Genomic DNA, 18,453 nt, shown 5'->3' with positions numbered 1-18,453 from the left:
CTGGAAGGCCTCGAATTCAGTTAGCAGCACCTGAGCCAAAGGCTAAGACAGTTGTCCAGCATGAAGTTGTAGTTTTTCCGGTTTTGTGTTCTCTCATTTCATTCTCTTCTCAGGACGGTTAATTCTTTTGATTATTAGCAGGTGACAGAGGCTGGTTCAGGTAACGATAAGGAGGTATTGGGGATGGAGGAGAAGTTAGTAGCATAATCAGTCCAGCCAATTACTCTATTCAATTCAGGGGTAAAGGAAAATTTGGAAACCTCGGAGCTTGGAGAAAGTGCGAGGGGCTATTGTCTGAGTAGCATTACGTCCGTAAGTACCGCGACCCCATGGTTAAAAAAAGAGGTACACCCAGCGATGCCAGTCCAGTAATATTCGGACTTGAGCAGGCATCCTTGAGAATGATTATCATTCTTGGGAGGGTAAGGTTTTAGACCAAACAAAGTGCTGGGCGTGCTCACACGTGCCTCAGTGATTATATCAAGTAGGATTAGTTCTCTTTCCACTAAATATTCTTGAAGTACCCGAACTATTGGTGTAAGGGCACTAGGGAAAAAAGTACGACACCTAGGTCCCTTAGTCTGAAGTCTCCCAATGCTTTGCAAGCCGATCACTGTTAAATCTGAGTATTGGGAGACTGGGAAGAACGAACAGACAATAGCCCGCCCACAAGTGTTGATGAAAAGAACTGATGACATTATTAGAAGTGTGTATATTAACGCAAGCTAAAGGAGATTGTATATGACATTATTGATAGACATAGGATGATGCTATTGATGAACATGAAGTGTTTAAATGTATTCTGAGCTTAAAGACATGCGTTGGACAGATGAACCTGTTAAACTTGAAGAACTGTAGTAGAGTATTCTGTATAGCTGATACATGTTCTATTGTACCTTGTACCTTTCCAAATAATGTATTAAGTGTTTTATTGCACCCTTGAAGGGCATACAAAAGGTTATCTCCAAGCTCCAGAAGTGTACGGTTTATAGTAAAAGAAGAAGTCGTTTAGAGGATTGAGACTCTCTCTTATGATAACTTGTTTAGATCTACAAACAGCGCAGTCATACCCCAAGGGGGACTTGCATTACATAGCAATGAAACGTGGTACTGAGATCCTGCATATAACATCTTTAAGGTGATAGTTTATTGTACTATCAAAGGGTGGACTGTCAAAGTCGTATAATTGGATGAACGAAAGTATATTGGTTTAATATTGTTTTCCTGTATGATTGCGATCCGTACACCACGTAACACGTGGCGTGGTGCGATCACACGGTAAAATACACACGCACACACTCGCATTACAACATTTAGTTATTTATATAATTCATATTCATATTGGTTCCGTTACACTGTAATTTATGAGCAGATAGTATTTGGTTTATTATTAGTTTATATAATATGATTATATGTACATTTTAGTGTTATTAAAGGTTTAGGTTATAGGAAAGGTGTCATGCCTGATATCATATTGATCCCCTAGTCATCAGCAGCTGTCCGCTGCAGTCGGCGAAGAGATCGCACATTGCATACTTTAGTTATTGATATTAGGGAATAAACCTTTGTATGATGCTGGCTATGAAAGGAGCAGACCCCCTGGAGAGACGACCCCCACCTTTGGATTCCTTAGATTGAATCAGCCTATGACCTGTTTACCCTGGACCCACCCAATGTCTGGACCTATAGAAACAATCTACGTCATCTCTATTGTTCACTGTGTAACACTGTACTGTATATAATCATAGCTGCACTCCCCCTGGCCCTCAGTCAACTCTGACACAGTATTCTAAACAGATATACTGTTCACTGGGTCCCGTGGTTTGCGCAGCGAGCGCATGCGATAGCATCGGTATGTATTTATCTTTTGGTATTGGCTGTACTGTACTGTATCATAATATAATAATGTATTGAATTGTTAACTGTTTACATCTGCTAAAATAAATCACTTTGTGCTTTGGAAACACATACAATTGATTGGGCAATGCTTATTTGAAAATGAAAAAATTACTTTAATAGACCTCACCTCACAACCTCTATAACAATCTTATTTCATGTCCTTGTTTCCTACAGCTCTCTCTCGGGATATAAAGTGAATTTTTCATAGACTGAGGCCCTTGCACTTCATCTACCACCTCCTACCCCGGACCTCCTTAAAAGTAATTTTAATTTTTCTTAGCAGCGCTCCAAAATAAAATATTGGGAGTCTATATTCCTTCCAATTATGATATTCTGTACTGAGCAATCTTCCCTCATGTTATTAACACAGTTAAGCTGGATCTGCTCAGATGGCAAAAAATGATTATTTCCTGGCTTGGTAGGATTGTCTTCCTTAAAATTAGTATATTACCCCGCTTACTCTAAATGTTTCAAACGATTCCAGTAAGGGTACCCATTCTACTCTGCTATAGCTACATCTCTGGTTCTCACAATTTGTCTGGCGTCACAAACCCCTGCATACCAGCTTTGCAACTTTACGTAGAGCTACACACAATTGAGGTAGGGGATTTCTGAACATTAACCTTTACTATTATGCTACCCATGTGGTCCAGGCCGTGGCATGGTTCTCATGGGGACTTGGCCCACAGTTGATATATCTGGAATCCTCTGCTTGCAAGGTGTCATTCTTAGGCTCGGCGTTGGGGATGCCAGCGAGCGTCAGACCTAGAACTATGAAAGCTCACTGTCACGCATCAGGGTCTTAGTCCTGTTTACACCACTCGGCGGTACCATACCATCTTGGGTGAGCCATTTGCTAAACATCCTGCTGAGTCTGAACACCTGATCTCATCCACCAATTGGCTTCCTCTGCAGACTATAAGAGTCTCCTCCTACACTCAGCAAATTACTAGTGCAACATTTTCCTAGTTCCTGGTTCCAGACTTCCACAGTTGCTAGTGGTTGCTGCTTCAATCCTGTCGGCTGTATATAGATCTCAACCATCATCCTTTGTGTGAATTCAGCTTCGCATTGTTTGCTGTTCTATAGATTTCTACCATTAACTCTGAATGAGTTCAGCTTCATTGTGTATGCTGTTATATGGACTTTTACCTTTAACCCTCTGAGTGAGTCCAGCTTCATTGTGTATGCTGTTATATGAACTGCAAACCATTAGCCCTCGGTGTGAATTCAGCTTCATCCTGTGGCTGTTATGAACTGCAACTATTAACCCTTTGTGTGAATTCAGCTTCATTCTGCCCGCTGAAATAAATACTTTGGTTATTTATTCCTCATGTGGATTCACCTTCATTCTATCATCTTGTGTACAGATTCTAGCTGTTATCTTCTGTGTGGATCGTCCTCTCATCAATCTCTTCCTGTCTCTCCTACTGGCTATCTGGGTTAGTAGGTTGTTGTTCTGAGTCATCCACCTTCTGGAGCCACTTCTGTGTCTCGGGGTACCGACTTCCAATTCCAGGCCTAAACCAGGTTCTACTTTGTCCAGGGCCAGTTCCAGGCTTAGTCTGTTCAGGAGGTTGCCACCCCTGTATATCCTCTGCCTGAGTCCTGAGTCTTTCCAGTCCCAGTTGTGGTACTACATTTGCCTGAGTCTCTGAGCTCTTTAAGGTACTGAGTCTCTGGTCGTGGGTTCAGGTCCCCCTTGTTCCTTTGTCCAGTTTTCAGTCCATCAGCTCCAGATTCCAATCATTTATTTCAGTATGGAGTCCCTTCCAGCATTCCTCCTCCTAACTTCCAGTATACAGGATTAGAGCAAGCTCTATGAGCAAGGCAATCATCCGGCCTCCCAGTTTCCACTACACTCCTGCCACAGCTAGCCCCAGGGGTCCCGAGATGGATCACAGAAACCCTATTGCCATGACACTCACCCTATTAGTTCCTTTACTTTCAACATTTGGGACTATTGCAGATTGCATTTTAAGACTACCACAATACTCTCTATCATAGCGCCTCTCTGGGATAATTCAGCTTTCTCACCAGGACAATGCAACTTTTGTTTTCAATCCTGGCACGTGGGAGGCATAAAGTTGATTAAAGATGTACTTGAGTCTACTCATTGTATTCCACTGGCGTACCTTAAAAAAAAACAAAAAAACGATTTTTCGTCAAACAGCTTGAATCCCTCTCAAAACCTGACGTTACAAAATAGTTGACCCCTTTGGAATCTATTTGTGTAAGAGATCCCCTTCAGAGAGGAATTATTTTCAACTTGTATAACCTTCTAGTCGCCTTTAGGCAGACCAACAACCCTTAACTTAAATGGGAGGCTGATTTGGGCAGGCCACCAGATAAGGACACCTGATCAAAAATCAGAGAGCGGGTCACGAGGACCTCTATCTTCTCTCTTGTGAAACAAAACGCTTATAAAATCTATTTTAGGTGGGTGGTAACTTGTCCCGACTAGGTTGAAAACAATATACGAATCCACATCTGACCTATGTTGGGGGGATGCGGCGAACAGGGATCATTCCTCCACATCTGGTGGTGCTGCCCAAAAATTGCTTTGTTCTGGGATGATGTGGCTGCTTTAAGTGAAGTTACACAGATTCAAATTACTAGATGTCCCTTTTGGGATCTCCACTGGAGGCTCTTGATAAATATGCAGAGAAGCTGTCCACACAAATCCTAAACACAGCCAGTTGCCTAGTGGCTAAGAACTGGAAAAACCAGACCCCCCCATCTAGACAGCACCTCATCAATAAAATATGGTTCCTGGCATTAATGGGAAAAAATTCGGCATATAAAATACATCTCACAAATTCTCCCAAATCTGGTGACTGGTTTATTTACAATAGTCACACCAATACACACGATAACAGCTCTCATGCTCAGGACATTTCATCCCTCTGCCTATAACCTGTCAAATTTGAAGCTATATGTGAAATCAGCTGTGTACTTTCTTCTGTGCATTAGCTGGGGGTGCTACACAGCCACTTCAAGATGTATATACTGTTACCTATTTAGGCTTACTTTGGCTTTCTACACTGTATGTATACATTGTGTGCTGGTACTCTATAAATAAAGTTATTAAAATATATATATGGTTGATGTCACGGGATCATATTAACCTATATGATTACTTAATGAATCAGATTCCCTGCACTTATGCCCACAATTTCTCCTGGCTGGTAGACGTGCTGCATGGGATCCCCCTTTGGTGTCCCAGGCAGTTAAAGTGTGGCCCGAATGACCCCCCCCCCCCACCTTTGATCCAATAGTGCAAAACTGATTTGGATAACTTGGTGCTGTTGAAGTCGTATAATTGGATGAATGAAAGTATATTGGTTTAATATTGTTTAGCCATGTGAATGCGACTCGTACGCTACGTAACACGTGGCGTGGTGCGTTCACACGGTAAAATACGCACACTCTCGCATTACAACATTTAGTTATTTATATAATTCATATTCATATTGGTTCCGTTACACTGTAATTAATGAGCAGATAGCATTTGGTTTATTATTAGTTTATATAATATGATTATATGTACACTTCAGTGTTATTAAAGGTTTAGGTTATAGTTTAGGTCAGGGGTAGGCAACCTGCGGCTCTCCAGGTGTTGTGAAACTACAAATCCCAGCATGCTTTGCCACCTATCTGCTGGTTATCTACTGGCAAAGCATGCTGGGACTTGTAGTTTCACAACACCTGGAGAGCCGCAGGTTGCCTACCCCTGGTTTAGGTTATAGTTTAGGTTAGCCCTATTCATCAGTAGCTGTCCGGTGCAGTCGGCGAAGTGATCGCACATTGCATACTTTAGTTATTGATATTAGGGAATATACCTTTTGTATGATGCTGGCTATGAAAGGAGCAGACCCCCTGGAGAGACGACCCCCTCCTTTCGATTCCTTAGATTGAATCAGCCTATGAACTGCTTGCCCTGGAGATACCCTTTGTCTGGACCTACGGAAGCAAGCTACGTCATTTGCATTGTTCTGCTAGCCAGTCTACTCTGACCACAGTTATCTAACAGATACACTGTTCCATTGAGACCCATGGAAGCGCAGCGATTGCAGCGGTATGTATGTATGTAACTTTTGGTATTGGCTGTGCTGTACTGTATTTTTATCATAATATAATAATGTATTGAATTGTTGACTATTTACATCTGATAAAAATAAACCACCATGTGCTTTGGATACACATACAATTGATTGGGCAATGCTTATTTGAAAACGATAAAATTACTTTAATAATTGGGGGCTCGTGAGTTTAGGAGTTACGTTATCGGCAGGTATGCAACGCTTACGTTATTCGGTTCCTCAACAAAGGGTGGATTGACGGACGCATCGCATAGCAGGAAAGAACGTAATGTGTTTAAGACCTGTGGTTCACTTTGTGTTGAGAGACCGAATGTCCGTTGTTGCATAGACTGAAGGAACGCTAATTAGAATCTAGGGACAAGAAAGAAAAATGTTTCTTTTAATTGTCGTTTTGCGTTTTAAAGGGTATTGCATTGCCTAGTGTATGTGTGCTTCCTGTTTAGCGTGTATGAACTTCTGGTATTGTTACCACGTGTTTAAACAATCACGTTCATAGTCTGTTATATATGTAACATAGTCTACATATGTGTTAATATGTTCATAGTCTGTTATATAAGAATTTGTTAAAACCTCTGTAAGACTACCATTGATTGGGAAATCTATTGTCTGTGCAGAAAACAAAAGGTTGTATGTGAATGGTATGCATAAAGATAAGAGAAGAGTTTGCATACTGTTGAAAAGAGATAGATAACGGAAGAATTTGCATACTGCTGAAGACAGACAAAGAGGTGATTTACTATTGAAAAGACAGAGATATCGGTTGCTGCCTGACCAGGGGGACTGGATGGTTGTGTTTGAAATAAGAACAATTTAATAGGTAGTATGTGGATTTTTTTTATGTAACATACGGTGCAGTTTTAATAGGTAGTATGTGGATTTTTTTTATGTAACATACGGTGCAGTTTAATAAGTAGTATGTGGATTTTTTATGTAACATACGGTGCAGTTTAATAGGTAGTATGTGAATTTGTATGTAACATACGGTGTTATAGGTAATATACAGTATTCTAAGCTGTATATGGTGTGGGAATAGGTAGTATACAGGGTATACGGTGATATTGGTAGTATGTGGATTTTTATGTAACATACAGTGTTATAGGTAGTATACAGGGTATACGGTGATATGGTAGTATGTGGATTTTTTTATGTAGCATACGGTGTATTGAAGAAGCACGTGATTTAAATAAGTAGTATACAGGGTATACGGTGAAAACAGACTTTGTGGTAGAGTCCAGGGTATCGAGGAGCTGATAGCCCTTTAGTCTGCAATGATATTTCTGTGTTAGGAGGTGTGTGGGCGTAGCCTGTGAAACCATCCGCAGATAAAAAATCTCTAGTAGGTTCTGTTTGAAAGGAGAACAGGTAAAAAAGTATTTTTGCGTAGCGTTGAGAAATAGGTTGTTTTCACAATGGATGCGAAGCAAACGCTAGAGATAGTTCGTGTTATGCTGCCTAATGAATGGCCGGTTAGTTCAGCAAGATTTATCATGTTTAATAAATATGGTGCATACGCAACTGAATATTGCGACAAGTGGTTAAAAATGACCAAGGATTGTGAAAGACCTTTCCCAAACATGGGTAGTTTTGAGGCAGAGGTGTTAAATATTGTTAGAAGAAAAGTGCGGTTGATTAAATCAACAAAAACAAGAATTGAACATGATAGCTGTTTAAAATTGTGGCAACAAGAAGGGTACACGTGGCAAGGAAGCGCGTGTTCAGCGGAAGTAAGCGTACTGGAAACAAGCATTCCGAAAGTGTGCGTTGCAAAGCGTGGCGAACTGAGCGCAAACACACCCCCGACAAATTCGGGCAGGGCGGAAAGTACAGCCAATACCAAAAATGTAAAAACTGTAACTAGTAACTTGTATGTTGTTTTAAGTAATGTTAAAAGTAATGTTTCAGGACAAGGAAAGGGAACGGCTTCACCAGCAGGGGCAGCGGCTGAAAGTGGTGAGAATAATGTAAAGGTTAACACAGGGGAAGACATCCATTGTACTGCAGCAGCAATTTCAGCAACTAGTCATAGTGATTGGGTAGACTTACATCCTGTCTGCACTACAACAGTTCCCAATGGGAAAGCGGACAGAGATGGTGATGTTAAAGTTCTAATGGATGGCCTCAGGGAAAACTTGAAAAGAAGGGTGCAAACTTCATTACCAAACTGGAGAGGAATCACTGTAAGTGCTCTCAGGGAGTCAGTTATAGGACATGATAAAAGTATAAATGAACAGAAAGAGACACTAAGTGATAGGGTAATGATGGTAAGTATCCCAGCACTAGAGGGACTGCACACACGACCACCAGCATACAACCCACATAACAGGAAACCCAGAATAGTGAGATGTTACAATTGCAGAGAAGAAGGACACATTAGGAGAGATCGTAAAAAAGGAAGAGAAACAACATGAGTTGAGGAAGTGTTTTCAATGCAATAAAATAGGACACCTAGCAAAACATTGTGCAGACATGACAGGGACGTGCTTATACTGCCGTAAGAAGGGACACATGAGTAGGAACTGTGTAGAGAGAAGAATGGATACCTGGGTTGGAAATCACATAGACATCCACAAAGGAGGCGTACACTTCTCTCAGAGGTTCCCCTACAATTGATTGCACACTCTGTAACAACTAATATTCTGGGGGAGAAATATAGCCGACTCTAGAGTTAATCTGTGGTAAGTATTAAGGTGCAAAATGTAGAAAGAAACTTATTTAAAAGGTAATCTTTGTTGATTTTGTTTGTTTTATGTTGTCACATGTTTGCTTTCCTAAATCGCTGGGCGATGGAAAAGAATGGAAATGTTTGTTCTGTTTGCTGTTTTAAGATAACTATCTTGTTTTTCTTCTCACAGATAAGGGTACACAGAAGATATATAAACTTAGTGTTTAAAAGGGGTGAGATAGAGAAATAGAATTACTCTTGAAAGACTAATTAACAATAGACAAATGGAACACTCTTTGTTTTAGGCTGCAGTGTCTCATGATATTTGTTTGGCTGAGAATCATTATCCAACAATGAAGTATATACATACTTTGCTCCAAAATATCGTTTATGTATCTCAGATGAGTCATCAACAGTTAATTTTTACATTTCTCTATTATAAGTAAGGAAAGTCCGTTGAAAAGGTATGTAGTCAATGAGATACCGAGTTCTTAATGAACAAATGACGGACGACACTGGATTGCACGGTTAAGACCCCCTAGTCATTCTTGGGAGGGATCATAGTTAAATGAATTCAGCCATTTCCCCATAGAGTCAGAGTCCAATCCAGCTGTCATTTTGTTGTAAAAATCTCCCTTTCTGCATGTATGTTTGTATTCAAATCTTTGTATTCCCATCATTCATTGCTTTCCTATTTCTCATTCTTTACACAAACGCTAGTACCTCTCTTTCTCTCTCTCTCTCTCTATCTCTCTCTCTCCCTCTCCCTCCCTCCCTCTCCCTCTCTCCCTCTCTCTCTCTGCTCTGGTAGAGATAAAATCAGACACAGTCTCAACAATGGGGCTAAGACATATTTTTATTTTTTTACATAAGACAAATTCAGAGATACACACACTAGATTGACATGAGTTACAGAAACAGTCAGGGGTTTTGTTTTCATGGGTATAGAAACTGCTGATTTTAAGCAGAAAGGTTCTGTTGTGGAAATACGATTCATGTTTTATAGATTGCATATCTGTGTTGTTTTTTGTTTTTTCTTGTTTTATGATTCGTGCCTCCTGTTAAAAAATGTGCCTTTATATGGATGCACAAAGGGTGGATAGGAGATTGCTGGAAGTTAGGCATACAGATATGCATCTCTGTATAGAACATTGGAGTAGGATTTTTACCACAAGATACGACATAATGTGAAACCCTAGAAAATGTAGAATTTTCATGTTTTATACTTTTTACTGTTAGACAGACATGTACTGGATACTGTTATATTTGAAGAAAGTGTTATAGAAATAGACCCCTTTGCCTTTCCCACTTAGTCAAGTAGCTGAATGTGAGGTACTGAGAATGGCATGTGAGTTGGCAGAGGAAAAATCGATTGATATACATTGGTCTTCAGCATTTTTCTAGTCTAGGGGGCGATGTTGAGGTGACTGAGAAATCGTTTTTTAGCAATACCAGCACATGATTAGGACACTACATAGAGGACTTTATACAGGGACACAGTTACCAACTGAAGTAGCTGCTAGTAAAGTCCACACTTACACACACGACCATACATGGCTGTCACACCAGGGAGAACATAGCTGTCAAATAGACAGCAGGGTTTTATGTGACAGCTAACAAATCTATGTTTTGTTTTGTTTTTCATTGTATTATTTTAGTTTTAAAATGTGAACACACACACACACATGCACGCATACACATATTGGTTAATATAGGAAGTTTTGTGTTACCTGAGGGATAAACTGTCTGGAAGGGGAAGAGATGTGGTGAGGAGTCTGGTGGACTCTGGAGAGATGGACAAGGTAGACCAATAGAGCCATCCCATATCCCTCCTGCTGATGGGTTTTCCTCCAGGTAAAACAAATACACGTCATCCAATTACCACCATGCAGGATCCTCAAGTATACACTGGTGTGCCAATGAAAATGTCTGGGTAGAGGTGTATTGAAATGTGTCTAATGTATTACTGTATCATACTCAAAGCTTTTGTTATTCAATCTGATAGTCCTAGAGTTATAATAGATGATAGGGGTATTCATGTTATTGATAATAGAGGTATAATGTATGAGTAGTGGTAACAAATCACATACTTTCAATTAACTATAAACCAGTGTGAACATAAAGTAGTGGTACTTGGTAGAACGAACTGAATAGAATAAGAGTTGGAACTTGATTGAAGTGACTGATAGCTTCGGCCACTAGTCCTTTCCCGCTACCAAGAAATCACTCCTGGACAGACTCCTAACCTGTCAGTTTTTGAAATGTTCTTGACCCCTCGTGAGATGAGATTGTAACTGGGAGGCTAGGTTAGACCTTGAGAGAAGGTAAATAGTGAGACAGCAACCAAGAAAGTCCAAAAACACTGTTTCCTGAAAGGTCACACTAAATGTCAGGATGTTGGATCAGGAGAGTAAGTTGTGGAGCAGTAATTTCTTAGGCTCAGGTTATTTGACAGACAGGTACCAGGTAGGCTACCAGCATCACGGCTTCAAGGGTAGCAGAGACACACTGGTGCCCATTCCACCTACTGCAGAGGGGCCAACACTCAGAGAAGGGTCCAACGGCACTCATGAGTCTGTTCTGGAAGGCCTCGAATGCAGTTAGTAGCACCTGAGCCGAAAGGTAAGACAGTCGTCCAGCATGAAGTTGTAGTTTTTACTGTTTTGTGTTCTCTCATTTCACTCTCTTCTCAGGACGGTTAATTCTTTTGATTATTAGCAGGTGACAGAGACTGGTTCAGGTAATGATGAGGAGGTATTGGGGAGGAAGGAGAAGTTAGTAGCATAATCGGTCCAGCCAATTACTCTATTCAATTCAGGGGTAAAGGAAAATTTGGAGACCCTGGAGCTTGGAGAAAGTGCGAGGGGCTATTGTCTGAGTAGCATTACGTCCGTAAGTACGGCGACCCCATGGTTAGAAAAGACATACACCCAGCGATGCCAGTCCAGTAATATTCGGACTTGAGCAGGCATCCTTGAGAATGATTATCATTCTTGGGAGGGTAAGGTTTTAGACCAAACAAAGTGCTGGGCGTGCTCACACGTGCCTCAGTGATTATATCAAGTAGGATTAGTTCTCTTTCCACTAAATATTCTTGAGGTACCCGAACTATAGGTGGGAGGTCACTAGGGGAAAAAGTAGGACACCTAGGTCCCTTAGTCTGAAGTCTCCCAATGCTTTGCAAACCGATCACTGTTCAATCTGAGTATTGGGAGACTGGGAAGAACAAACAGACAAGAGCCCGCCCACAAGTGTTGATGAAAAGAACATAGGATAGACATAGGATGATGCTATTGATGAACATGAAGTGTTTAAATGTATTCTGAGCTTAAAGACATGCGTTGGACAGAAGAACCTGTTAAACTTGAAGAACTGTAGTGGAGAATTCTGTATAGCTGATACATGTTCTACTGTACCTTGTACCTTTCCAAATAATGTATTAAGTGTTTTATTGCACCCTTGAAGGGCATACAAAAGGTTATCTCCAAGCTCCAGAAGTGTACGGTTTATAGTAAAAGAAGAAATCGTTTAGAGGATTAAGACTCTCTCTTATGATAACTTGTTTAGATCTACAAACAGCGTGGTCATACACCAAGGGGGATTTGTATTACATAACAATGAAACGTGGTACTGAGATCCTGCATATAACATCTTTAAGGTGATAGTTTATTATAATATCAAAGGGTGGACTGTTAAAGTTGTATAATTGGATGAACGAAAGTATATTGGTTTAATATTGTTTAGCCATGTGAATGCGACTCGTACGCTACGTAACACATGGCGTGGTGCGTTCGCACGGTAAAATACGTACACTCTCGCATTACAACATTTAGTTATTTATATAATTCATATTCATATTGGTTCCATTACACTGTAATTTATGAGCAGATAGCATTTGGTTTATTATTAGTTTATATAATATGATTATATGTACACTTCAGTGTTATTAAAGGTTTAGGTTATATGCCTGATATCATATTGAAGCCCTATTTATCAGTAGCTGTCCGGTGCAGTCGGCGAAGTGATCGCACATTGCATACTTTAGTTATTGATATTAGGGAATATACCTTTTGTATGATGCTGGCTATGAAAGGAGCAGACCCCCTGGAGAGACGACCCCCTCCTTTGGATTCCTTAGATTGAATCAGCCTATGAACTGTTTGCCCTGGAGATACCCTTTGTCTGGACCTATGGAAGCAAGCTACGTCATTTGCATTGTTCTCTGTAACACTGAATGAATATATATGATCACAGCTGCAGCTGCTAGCCAGTCTACTCTGACCACAGTTATCTAACAGATACACTGTTCCATTGGGACCCATGGAAGCGCAGCGATTGCAGCGGTATGTATGTATGTAACTTTTGGTATTGGCTGTGCTGTACTGTATTTTTATCATAATATAATAATGTATTGAATTGTTGACTATTTACATCTAATAAAAAAAAAACACCATGTGCTTTGGATACACATACAATTGATTGGGCAATGCTTATTTGAAAACGATAAAATTACTTTAATAGTGCGAATGGATGGGGAGACTGCTTGGCGTAAATTTGCAGTCCTTTGATCAAATTAGCAAGATTCATGGTGTTCCTATAGGCTATTTTTATAGATGTTTTCAACTACACCATGCTCTTGATTCAGGTACCTTCTGGCACCTGCTCTAGGATTGTCCCATGGTGGTTCAATTCTGGGGTGAAGTAATGGACTGCATGTTACAATTGGGAGCGGTGGGGGTCAAATTGCCAATGGTGGAAATCCCAACATCTATCCTGCCGACAGGGTAAATGTCAACAGTGGGATTTGCCGACAGTCACAATGCCGACATTAAATGAGCAATGCCTACAGGTGTCGCTGGACCCACCAGGACAAAACAGTTGTAAAAAAAAATGAAAACAGCAATAAAATGTAAAAATACCCCACTCCCTCCCAAAACATCTAAAAACGTGTGCTGGTAGCCACTGGACCAGGAAAGGTGCCAGCACACAAAGGGTTTGAAAAAAAAGCTTGCCCCCCCTGCTTCAAAATGATATTAACCCTAGGTGTGTTGCTAGCAAAATTGGGGGTCAAAAAGAGTGGGGCACCCCTCAATTTTGCTAGAACCAGCATTTGGCTGTGCTAGTTGGGGCTGGTGGCACTATAGCAGGGAAACGCGCAGCTTGGGGTCCCCCTGCTGGTCAGCATGGAGCTGGATTCCCTAGGGAGATGGTGTCCGCAAAAGAAAATGTGGGCCCTAGGGGTACTTAACCCAGTGCTGAAAGTACTAGTGCTCTTCCCACACCCCTGGGCGGTGGGTGTGGGGTAATAAAAGGGTTACATTTTAGAAAGACACTATTTTGAGTTTGTGCACAACATATTCCAGAAACCCCATGCAAAAAAACCTAGTAAAATTAATCCACGGATGTTGAAAAAAATCTTCTGTCTTCCTGCATGAAAGCCTAAAATAATTCTCCAGAACATGCTTAGCAAAATAAAAAAAAAAAGATCGAAACGAGACGCACTACTTCCTACAGTAAGGAAGTCTCTTTCGGCTCTGACAGCGTGGGAAAGTTCCAGGTATTAAATAACCGCCTAAAACGCCTACAAAGTGTACATGAGCGCCAGAACTGGTCCATGGAGCACTTGAAGAAGGTGGCCTGGGGGTAAATGTATCAAGCTGAGAGTTTTTCAGTGGGTTTGAAAAGTGTAGATGTTGCCTATAGCAACCAATCAGATTCTAGCTATTATTTTGTAGAATGTACTAAATAAATGATAGCTAGAATCTGATTGGTTTTTCAAACCCGCCGGAAAAATCTCAGCTTGATACATTTACTCCCTGGTCTGATGAATCACATTTTCTTTTACATCATGTGCACGGCTGGATGCGTGTGTGCCATTTACCTGGGGAAGAGATGACATCAGGATGCGCTATGGGAAGCTGGTGGAGGCTCTCAGCAATGTTCTACAGGGAAACCTTGAGTCCTCGCATTCATGTGTATGTTTCTTTGACATGTACCGCCTACCCAAACATTGTTGCAGACCAAGTACACCTCTTTATGGCAATGGTATTCCCTGATGGCAGTGGCCTCTTTCGGCAGGATACTGCACCCTGCCACACTGCAAAAATTGTCCAGGAATAGTTTGAGGAACATGACTAAGAGTTCAAGATGTTGACTTGGCTTCCAAATTCCCAAGTTCTCGATCCTATTGATCATCTGAGGGATGTGCTGGATAAATAAGTCTGAACCATGGAGGTCCCACCTCGCAACTTATAGGACTTAAAGAAACTGCTGCTAGCGTCTTGGTGCCAGATACCACAGGATACCTTCAGAGGTCTTGTGGAATCCATGCCTCGGCAGGTCAGAGCCGATTTACACAATATTAGGCAGTTGGTTTAATGTTGTGGGTGAATGGTGTATGTTTTGGAAATATGTGAATGCAAATGAGGTGTAGGCTAATGAGATGTATGGGTGGTATATGCAAGGAATTGACTGAAGACAAGCGTTGAAGTATTTTATTAAACCTTAAAAAAATTTTTTAGAAAAAATAAATGAATACAAAATTTTGTACTAGTAGGAATATAATACACAGGCTACCTTAGACTATGTTGGTTCTCTGACCAAGAGGCCATGCGCTTTGAAAGCCTATGATACAATATGACCCTGGTGCCAGGAAACTGGAAAGTGGCAGAGCCATAATTATGGGTGTGTGAGAGGGGCAACTGCTCAGGGCACAAAGCTGAAGCAGGGCGTGGGGACCTGAATATTTTCGGTTAATATGTTTATAGTTGAGGGCTGAGTGGTGTAAATTTTCCTTTTTGCCCCAGGGCTAGTTACAGCTCTGGGACTTGGATTGAGGGCTGTGGTTAGTACTGATGGGCTCTGGCCCCTTTTAGGGGTAGAAGATTTTGTTCCCTGGCTGAATCATGCCTCTTTTGCACCAGTCACTTTTTGCACTGGGTGAATGGCAGACCACACTGTATGCTTCAAACTTCTTTTTTTTGTAGCTAAAGATCAAGGATTAAGTAACAGAGTAATCGAAAGAAACTTTGCATATAGATAAGTGAGAGAAAGCAACAAAATGGGTGCAGGAGAGAGAGAGAGAGTTGTTAGACCATAAGTTTATTAACATTAGTCAGTAAATTATTATATAATTGTTTTCAGTCAGTAAGTGAAACACCTTAAGTCATTTAGAGACTCATGTAAAGTAGGGAGTGTGTGTTTTTTGTGGCATAAAAACCTGCAAAAGTGTCCATGTATAGATTTGTGCATATTTTATACTTGTGGTCCCTTTTACCTGGAGAGGAGGAGTGGGGGCAGGCAGCCATATACTGAGTATAGTACAGGGGTGTTCACGTAAGTGTAGCACGCACTCTGGAGATGTGACCTAATGAGAGTCGTAGGGACTAGGCCACAACTACAGCAGGCTATTGAGAGACCATGTCAAGCAGTGATCCAGAGGTGAAAGTACCATATTTGCCGGCGTATAAGACGACTTTTTTGCCCTGAAAAACATGCCTCCAAGTGGGGGGTCGTCTTATACGCCGGGTGCAGGCAGTGGAGTGGTTTGATTCAGAAAGCTGTGCAGCAGAGGGCGCTGCATTCGGGCCACACCGCGCATGCTCCTAATAACAATGGCTCCTACCGGTGATAAGAGGAAGCGGGAAGACGATAGAACGGCGACAGCGGGGATGCGAAGAGCTCAGTGGAGACACAACATCCCCTCCCCGGGTTCCGACTCAAGACTGTCCTGAGGGAGTCAGCACGGGACAAAACCATCTTCCTGCACAGACAGGTACTCGGGGGAAGAGTTGCGGGGTTACACAGCTGACTGAAGACAATGGGCGGCGTGTATCACTGGTGCGGCGCGGGGGGGGTGTGTTATGTCACCCCATTGCTGTCCAGAGGTACAGATCAGGGGTGGGGAGCAGTATCTGCAGGACTGGAGCAGCAGCTTAAATAGGGCTCAGATCAACTCAGCTCTGCTGCATGGTTCAGATGGAGATGCCTGCACCAGTTCTCACCCTGCACTATGTGGCTGAATGATGGTGGTCCTAGTACATACACTGGTGATCACACTAATAGCTTTAACAAAACTTTTCAATCATTTGTGAATATGACAGCTGATGCCTAACATATTACAGTCATGTCTATTGATATAGTAGATGCTCAGCTTTCCAGTCTCCATAACACAGAATAACATGTCACACCAGCCTGTCTTACCACAGATTGACGTCATTACACGTTGTAATGAGAGAAGCGCGCTCCTGCCCAACATCCCCTTGTTGTCATTTTATTAGAACATATGGGGGGTATTCAATTGACCGAGGTTTGTTTTTTTCATCCGCAGCTGTACCGTATGGTGTGCGGAAGGGGGGGTAGTCTTATACGGCGAGTATATAACAAACTCTATATTTTGAGTGGAAATGTTGGGGGTCGTCTTATACGCCCAGTCGTCTTATACGCCGGCAAATACGGTAATCCATAGCAGCAAACTCATTCCATAGCCACTCCAGATCAAAGCAGCATGGGATTAGCGAGGACCCTCCAATGTTTCCAACATTCATAAAGAGATAAGTGTTACCACCAACAAACAGATACTCACATAAAAATCATAGTGCACACACCTGGCTATGTGAAGCATAGGAAAGCACTGCCATCTAAGGATGGCTAGTCAGATAATATAGCAGAGAAACTGGAATTGGTTAAAGTGTAATTTAAATTGTAAATATTCAACTTAAACTAAATCCCAAAATTGAAATGTTCACATATGAACTATAAAGACAGAACACATTTCTTTGCTTTTCTGTTAAAATGTTAAGTATTACCTGCACACTACATTACAGACAACAGAAGCCCCTACCATATCATTTGAGCAGTGGAATTATATGCAGGTCAAGATTAGTCTTTAAGTTGCTGTGATATCATTGGTTCTGCCCCTGTGTATAACATAACCAATTCACATGGTGCATTTCTGCAAAGCATTGCTTTCAGTCAATGTTTGCCTATTTAGTTAGAGAAGATAACCCCACAATATGGCAAGCCCATACTTTACAACTGCCCCAAGTTTGACCCATCTGCTGGGAATTATGAAAGCAGCGGAGAGTGGATGCCCTATGCAAAAGTACTAGTGTGTGCCGCAGTGCAAAGATGATTTTGAGGGAGGGAAGAAGGCTGAGCGTGGACTAGCGCTTTAGAGGTGCTAAGCACACCCTCAGAGAGCATGGGAATGACCATGTTGGGAGGTGTGTAACCTTGTAATCAGGACAGTCACAATTTTAATGGACATGGCCTGTCTGAAAAGGGGCTTAGCTGGTGTGCAGGAGCACACTCTAGACACTAAACACATACAATAACAATAACAAACATTTATTACTCTGTAGTATTAAAACATCAATTTCACATAGAAAGTTTTTTTTTTTAAATACCAATTAAATAGTAATTTTCTTTAAGTACCTTTTTAAGCATCCATCTGATTGTAATGTTTCCTAGCTGTCCTACAAATCACCTCCTTATCAAAATCTGTCTGGAGGTTGGCAATTATGACTGTCAGTTACACAGACTCTGAGCAAATCAAGTGAAGGCAAGAGGGGGAGTATTTTACGGTACTCAGGGCTCAGATGGGCATTCCATAGCCTCTCTGCTTACTACATCATGTGCCATGTGACTGTGGTTGCCATAAGAAATGGATTAAGATGCCATGGGCCCTATGCTAGATACCAGTTTGGGACCCCCCTCCTCTAATCCATCCATACCAATAATAACTTGCACTATAATATGGCTTAGATTGCACTTACAGAGATGACACAG

Source organism: Mixophyes fleayi, chromosome 2 (assembly GCF_038048845.1).
Source record: "Mixophyes fleayi isolate aMixFle1 chromosome 2, aMixFle1.hap1, whole genome shotgun sequence".
In the NCBI taxonomy this organism is placed as follows: Eukaryota; Metazoa; Chordata; class Amphibia; order Anura; family Limnodynastidae; genus Mixophyes; species Mixophyes fleayi.
Note: the sequence above shows the minus strand (reverse complement) of the source record.